The 8,205-nt window shown below is 39.2% G+C and overlaps 1 protein-coding gene and 1 long non-coding RNA gene across 3 annotated transcripts in view; both read right to left on the reverse strand.

Annotated features, from left to right (window-relative positions):
• The window catches only part of LOC115233521 (mitogen-activated protein kinase-binding protein 1-like), a 65,269-nt gene that overhangs the window by 21,054 nt on the left and 36,010 nt on the right, over positions 1-8,205 (reverse strand). The gene's annotated exons all lie outside the window — the stretch shown is intronic.
• LOC115233523 lies at positions 5,378-7,096 on the reverse strand. Its single transcript, XR_003883787.1, has 2 exons — positions 5,715-7,096; positions 5,378-5,519 (listed from the first exon to the last, which is right to left on the reverse strand). It is a non-coding gene; the product is annotated as an uncharacterized LOC115233523 (long non-coding RNA).

Here is an 8,205-nt window from a genome sequence, read left to right on the forward strand (position 1 = left end):
ATTTAGTTTTCGATAATCTTACCGTAATACTTTTATGTACAGAATAATGAAACAAATAAATTAGTATAAAAAAAATAATTATTTTTAAGAAAAAGTATGTAATTATTTACAATGTATTTTTTTAAACAATTATTTGTTTTTTTCTTTCGCGACAACTCATGGAGCGATGTTGGCGGAAATTTCGGTCCCTGGCAGGTCTTACCATGCCAGTAAAGCCCACAACGAGCGGTACAACCAAGAACACATCACCCTTCAAAACTTTATGGAATAAGCGAGTCAGATTGATAATTTACCTCCCCAGGGTAACTTTGGAACTTCTAGGGGATGGCAGGACACCATTGTCCTAGCTAGTGTTCGATCGTTATCCGGCTAGCAACAATGTTGTCGACGAGCATTGCTACAAAATATGCTATCGCTGAAGGAACAATGAATGACAAAAATATTCCCCTCTCGCGGAGAAGTTCCGTCTCCACAAGAAGTATGACCTCAGTAAATTCTTTACCTAGTCTCAAGAAGAAAGCCACACCGAAACCTTTCTCTAAAAGACAGGGCTGATGCAACGGGCACCAAATGAGTACAATCCTGAATGACTAGAAGCCATCCAAGTAGGAGATCACCTACGTAAAGGAATAGCTCGTAGAAATAACAAATACGGGTAACACCCGTTTGGACACGTAACGATTGGACACCGCTCGATTGGACACGTAGTATTGGACATTGCTCGATTGAACACAGAATTATCGGACATCGCACAATCGGACACTGCACGATTGGATATCGCACAATTGGACATCGCACAATTGGACATCGCACAATTGGACATCGCACGATTGGACACCGCACGATTAGACACAGCACGACTGGATACAATACGATCGGATATAGGCGTCGCTCAAAAAATCTGCAAAGCGACCTTAGCGGACGATTAAAAGAATATTAAAGATAAAAGTGGTAATAGAATCCCACATAGCAAATGATCAAGACATACAATCCCGGCGGGCCAGCAATGAGGAGTTTACTCGACGAGTCGCCTTCTTAGAGGCGAAGGTTGGAACGAGACAAAGGATTGCGCCGGGTCAACCTCAATATACAGTTAATAATACCAGTGAACGAGTTGCGGTACGCCCAATTTCACCCCAGAATACAATTAAAGTGATTGAAAATGTCCAATTGGTTCTACCGTCGGACGCTCTGGCCATTCAACTTTTTATCAAGGGTGTTACAAAGAATCTGGATCAACTCTGAAGAGGACCTTAACTCAGTCCGCAAGCTCTCGAGACTCAGCTCACTAAGCAGATCACAGATGATTAAAGTGAGAGCATAACTCAAACTAAAAAGAAAAATTCCAGCTCAAGATGTTGCTCAATAGGGCCTTCTACATCATCAGAACCTATCAAGGACGGAGCTCAAGAAAAACAACCTATTGCACATTGCAAGGCTTCGGGTTGGAAGAACAAAACTGAACTTCTTCTTATAACTGAAAGTGTCTTTCCTCCACTTTCGGAAATCAATGCAGGGGAATGGACTATGATATCAAAGAAAAAAAGGAACAAGGAGAGAAAACGGGACGGCGTTTCCAGACTCCCAAAAAAGGAAATACAACAAATAGGCGTAGACCTCCTCACACAGTGTCGGAGGCAGTCAAGAAGAAAGTCATTTCCTACGTGGAGATATTGTAGAAAGCCCTATTTCACTGTCGGATCTCGGAATAGAAAACATTCGAATGCATAGAGCTCGTACAGGGGAACTAGTAATTGAGATCCGGGGACCTGACAGAGGGGGTATATCAATTGGACACCAATGTTTATTGGTCAGTTGAAAATAAAGCCTTTTGATTAATCAATCATCCTGGTCAATTTCGGCATCGGTCAATATGACTGGTTGTATCCAATCGCACTGTGTCCAAATAAACCTCTCCCCTTGACGAAGAGGTCAAAGCGGCAGAGTTAGCAAGCCATATGTGAGAGATTCTTAATAAAGAAATTCTATTACGATCAAAAGGGAGTGCGCAATCAAAAGAGCCGAGCTGCGGATACTCGACATTGATGATTCGATCTCCAAGGCTGAAATTGTCGAAACACTTGCCAAAATTGGCGAATTCCAATCCGAACAAGTAAAGATAAGAAGAATTCGCAAACCAGCGAGGTTGGAATTGTCTGGACCTACTGGGCCTAGACCTCCCTTAAGACTGTACTCCTTATTACTAACAATAACAGCACGCATAAACTAAAATGATCGTCAGAACAAGTGGTCATGCTTAAAGCTAGATCATTACAGTGCTTCAGGTGCCTAGAGTTTGGCCACGTCAAAACAGCATGCAGATGCGAAATCGATCAAACTTATATGTGTTATAACTGCGGCGATACTGGGCACCTGGCCAAGAACTGAACAAAAACGACGAACTGCGTGATATGTACAAGCGTGGGATTTTGATTAATCATCGTCTTGGGAAGCCAAACTGTTCAACAGTCAAAAACGTAAAACTTCCTTAAAATTAAATTAGTAATGATAGATCCAGAGGTTCATCCTCCAAAGGAGCCTTCAGTCATGAATGTAGAAATTACTTCACATGGCGGTTAAATTCATCCAGATCAATTTAAACCATTCCCGCCAATCGTAAGATTTGACCATGCAAATCATAATGGAATGACAGGCGGAAATCACGATAATGATCGAACCGCATCACATCCCACACCCGAATTGGACAGAATCAGAGGATAAAAGATCGGCAATTACTTGGCTTCCCAGCAATTTCCCGGGTGGATGCAAGAAGAATACCAAAGAAAACTTCGCAGCCATTGAATGTAGCGATACCATCGTGATCGAATGCTACTTTTCACTCAATCAGCCCTTGAATGAATTTAAGTTGACGTTGAAGTCCCTAGACAGAATTGTGCGCAGATTGGCAGGCAAACCAGTTATGGTGATGGAGGATTTCAACACTGGATCCACGTTATGGTGCTCTAATCGAACTAATGCGCGAGGCGAGCGAGTGGAAAAATGGACCACTAACTTGAGTTTACATTTAATAAACATAAGTGGAGTTAGCACCTATGTAAGATGGCAAGGAGAATCGATTATAGATCTGATATAGAGCTCCTTGGTTCTGTTAAGGAAAGTTCAGGAGTGGAGAGAGAGTTGGAGTCATTATTGGATTACCGATATATCTCCTTCTCCCTCAAAATTCTTCATCGTCAAGATTGTTCAGATCAAACTGGTAGGAATGTATTCCATCCTCCTAAGTAGTGTCTTAAGACCATGGTCTCGGACTTGCTTCGAGTTGTAGTCACAATTAAGAGCTGGTCTCAAGAGAGATTATCTCTGAGGATACCAATAGTACAGCCCAGAAAATCATTGACGGCTCAATGAAGCGTGTGATGCGGTTATGGGACAAGCGTTGAATTTCTGGAGCACAAGGCATTATACTGGTGGAATTCATATTTATCAGACCTTCACAAAAAAAGCAATAAATGCAGAAAGTTATACACCCGTCGACGAGGAAATCAAAAGATCATTGTTAATCATGAAGCAACTTTCCGCCTAGTCGAATCTTAAAACTAAAAGTTCAAAAAACAAAAGCGGGAGCGTGGAACAAGTTAATTTGCTTCATAAACGCGGACCCCTGTGGCAGACCTTACAAGCTAGTCATGAACAAAGTACAACTGTTGGCGCCACGAATCACCGAAATTCTTGAGTCTCGAATCAATGATACAATAGTAAAAGAACTGTTTTCGAACAAGAAAGCTCTTCCTCAACAAGAGCTCTCAGTTCCATGGAGAGAGGAATGAGGAGCATCTATTGAGGAGATCAGGTCAGCGATTTAAAAATCTCGCTCACGCTGCGTTGCCCTCGATGCAGACGGCATCACGGACCATGCTAGGTTTAATCGGGCGTATCCCGTTTGGACACGGAACGATTGGACACCGCTCGATTGGACATGTAGTATTGGACACGGAACGATTAGACACTGCACGATTGGACACAGAATTATTGGACACCGCACGATTGGACACCGCACAATTGGCCGATCAAATCAAAAGAAATTAACCTTATACTGAGTAGGGAGAATCAGGAGCCGTCAACTTATCGTCCGGTATGTCTGATTAACGAGTTAAGTAAAATCTTCGAAAGAATCCTGGTAAAGGGAATCAATCAATGCATTTAGAGTGACCCAGATTTATCCGGAATGCAGTATGGATTTAGGAAGGTCAGGTCTAAATGAGACGCTGTGTTGCACTTCAGGCAGATCACCCGAAGCAAACGAGAAAGATTAGACTACGGTTACAGTGAATCTTGATACAAAGAACGCTTTTAGTTCGCTCCTGTGGCCTTACATTTGTAATTCGCTGAAGGAGTAAGGACTCGAAATATATACGGCGGATTTTGGACATTTAGTAAATGTGTCGTACTGGACGTAATTATCAAAAATTGTTTAAAAAATAATAAACAATCGGAACTCTCTGTAAAAATGTTTCTAAAATATAGAACTCTTATAGAACTGTCGAAAACTACTATTAGAACTGCAGAAAATCATTAGCACGACACATTTTCACCAAATGTCGTGCTGGGCGTGGATATTAAAAATTGATTATAAATTGAATATCGATCTGAAATTGCATATATGTGCTGAACTTGAACAGAACTATCCGGAACTCCTGCCAAAAATGATAATACTCAACGCGTTTTAATACTTTAGGGGGAAGGGTGTCGTGCTAGATTCGCGAAGTTAGCACGACATTTTCTCAATTTCGATTTTTTAATATAAGGAATGCGGAACTCTTTTTAATTTTTATCAGGAACTATAGAACTATGAAAAGTGCTATTAGAACTCTTAGTATTTTTTTGAAATTCGTAAAACATCGTGCCAACTTCACAGACACCGAAATTAGGTGCTCGAACTGTTTGGCAGGAAATTAGATGTATAGTGGGGGAGGGGCTGACTTAACATTAAGCTGGCACCATCCATACAAAAAAACATAAATAAAATAATTATTAAAAAACAAATACATAATAATTAAGTGCTAATTAAGTGCTCTTAGAAACCGTTAAGATATATCCGAAATAAAATTTTTTTATATCACTTTACTTTTGTACGGCGGTGGGCGCGACCCACGTTTAAGTACGAAATTCTGCCAAACGGATTGAGCACTTAATTTGGCATTTAGATATCTTAACATAATATTAATTAACAAGATTGATATCAGTAACTATCGAGCACTTAGTTATTTAATATAACTTTACTCTTGTGAAATGGTCCACGCGCGACCAACGTTTAAGGGGTTACATACCTTTGTCGCGCGCAAGAATGGCCTATTCTCGGGAATTTTTTTTTCAGTAAATAATGCAGTAATCAATACAGAGTTTTTTTTTATTTTATTTGTTATATATTTGAGTATATGTATATAAAAAATTATTAAGTTTCATAAAAAATTGTAACTTTTATGGCAAGTTGCATGCACCAATGATGAGCGTTCATGATCCTAGTGTCTGCATGATTTTGCATTGTAGGTTAGTTCGATCTGAAAAATAAAAATATTTTCCGATAGATGTTAGAGAATTTTATGAAGAAAATTTTCGTTAAAATTTTATCCAAAAATATTAAAAATTCACTGAGTTATCGTGCAGACACTGACAAAAAAAGACGTTTTGAGAAAAACGCATTTAAATTTTTAAAATGAAAACTTTTTAATATATCTTTTATAAATCAAACTTACGATTACTCGGCTATTCCGGAGCCATAAGAAGTACCTTCCTGAGCTTCATTTGCCGTATTTAGCATTAATTTTGCCTGCCTACGAGCAGTTCTCGCTTCCTTTGTCTGTTACTGCGCCTTGATCCTAGCGTGCATCAACCAGTTTGCGTCCTCTTGCTGACAATAATCGTAAGCGTTTCGTCCAATTTGTATGCCCAATACATCTAATATTCGAAGATAGGCATCGGTTCCGTCATTGAAAGTACTCGCAGCCACATAAGCAGCAGTTTAAATTATTCTAAGGCTGCCAAAAGTCGATTTCGGAGCGATCTTCTAAATTTTCTGATTATAGCTTTCATTATTGTTTTGTGTATAACTTCCTAGACACCTTTGCAACAATTCTTCTTTACTTAGGGCTTCGTACACAGGTTTAATGGCTGTTTGAACGATGTCCAGTAACGCAGGTTTATGTACGTAATTCTTGAGAGTCCCTGCAGTCTTCCCTTGCTGCCATGTGCACCAACTATCGGCTCCGGTCGGGCAATACATATGTTGTGGCTTTGCGTCGGTGGAAATTTTATGATAAAATGTGGCCCAAATTGCGTCCTTCATATTTTTCACTGAATCACAATTATTTCTAATCGCCAAACCGTAATATACAGTTAATTTATCAATTAATGATGCTGTTAATTTTCTTTTGCCCTCGAGGCTCTGCGACTTCGATTTAGTGACTTTTGCTGTTTCTTTATACGTTTTTTAACGTTACGAAGCCACGTACCCATGCGTTTTTGTACATGTCCTGCGCATTCTAATTTCTTCGGTATTATATTATCATATATAGAAGCTTTAACAATTGCTGAAAAAGTTTTTGAGTCGCCGTCTCCAATGTAGTATGCAAACAGCATTATACAACTCAAGTGATCTTTGAAAGATTTCAACAATGGCATCGGATTCCATTTTTCCTGCACTTCCAATGTGATTTGCTGAGCACTGTTCTTCGTGATTTACTAGTCATTTTTCATATTTCATAGTACCTTTCTCTTTTTCGTGAGTCTCGCATTCTTTGCAGTAGGAACTTTTTACAACAAGATCCATGACCTTTCCCGTGTACCATCCGATGATAGTTGCAACACCAAAAAGCGAAAAAAATCTTCGTTTCATCCACGTTCCGTCTCCAGATATTTTAAGGCCGTCTGGTACATTTGGATGTGCAGCTTCATTAGTTAATTGTATTTCATTTTCAGCAGCCTTTTTCAGGGATTCCATACCGACGGCTTTCGCAGCAGTATGTATATTTTGCATGATCGCGTCGAACGATTTCTGTGCGACATTCTTGGGCAAATCCATTATGCCGCAAAAAAGCTGCATTCCTCGCTAATCCCTTACTAAGAATACGCATTGCAAAAGCAAATCGTCTATTAATTTCGTATGCACTTCCTATGAGCGGTGATGAACATACACTATTAATGTCTTTGTTACATGTAATACACTTAATGTTCAACTTGAACCCGAGTCCGCGAACACTTGATTGCAAAAATTTAACTTCGCCCCCACATTGGTTACAAACTACACAATCCGAAACTGCTGAAAAAACAGCTGCGAATTGCAGAATGCAATACGAAAAGTTCGGATCAAATAAAATGTCCTTTTTTTCGTGCAATTTCTTCGCGGACGCGCTCGTGTAATTTGTCTCGCTTTCCATACTTTCATTACTCGGTGGTTGTTTTCTTTTCTTTGGCCGTATATGTCGCATTTCACGCGACCCTTTAAAATCGATCGACCGACGTATCATTTTTTTTCTGCGTTTAACTATACGTTTAAACTATACTATTAATGTTTTCAGCTAATGTGCACTACTCGAGCTGCGAACACTAAATGCTTTATATTTCGGTTAATCGCAAAAAAGTCGCAAACAGATCGCAAACAAGTTGCAACAGGCAGCTGTCTCGATGCGTATCGAGCTCGGTGCACACCAAGCGGTCGAGCGCGTGAGTCATGTCCACTCCCGCATTTTCGTTCTTAACTTTGTCAATTTTGTGAATATTTTAATGCGCTTTGAATCATTGATTTTTTAAACTATATACAATTTAATAAGCCAATAAAAAAAATCGATCTTTTTTACTCGACAAAGATATGTAACCTTTTAAGTCCAAAATCCTGTCACACGGATCGAGCACTTAATTCGGCGTTTAAATATCTTAACATAATATTAATTAACAAGTATTTTGATACCAATAATGATCGAGCACCTAATTATTTAATATAACTTTACTCTTGTGAGATGGTCCACACGTGACCGACGTTTAAGTCCGAAATCCTGCCAAACGGAACGAGCACCTAATTGGGCGTTTACATATATTGATATAATATATTTAAAAAAATATTTAAATATTAATAACTTTTGAGCATCTTATTTTTTAATGTTACTTTATATTTGTACGAGTCGCGCCCACCGCCGTACAAGAGTAAAGTCCTATTAAATAATTAGGTGCTCGATAGTTACTGGTATCAAA

This window comes from Formica exsecta, unplaced genomic scaffold (assembly GCF_003651465.1).
Source record: "Formica exsecta isolate Colony F162 unplaced genomic scaffold, ASM365146v1 scaffold1759, whole genome shotgun sequence".
NCBI classification, from domain to species: domain Eukaryota; kingdom Metazoa; phylum Arthropoda; class Insecta; order Hymenoptera; family Formicidae; genus Formica; species Formica exsecta.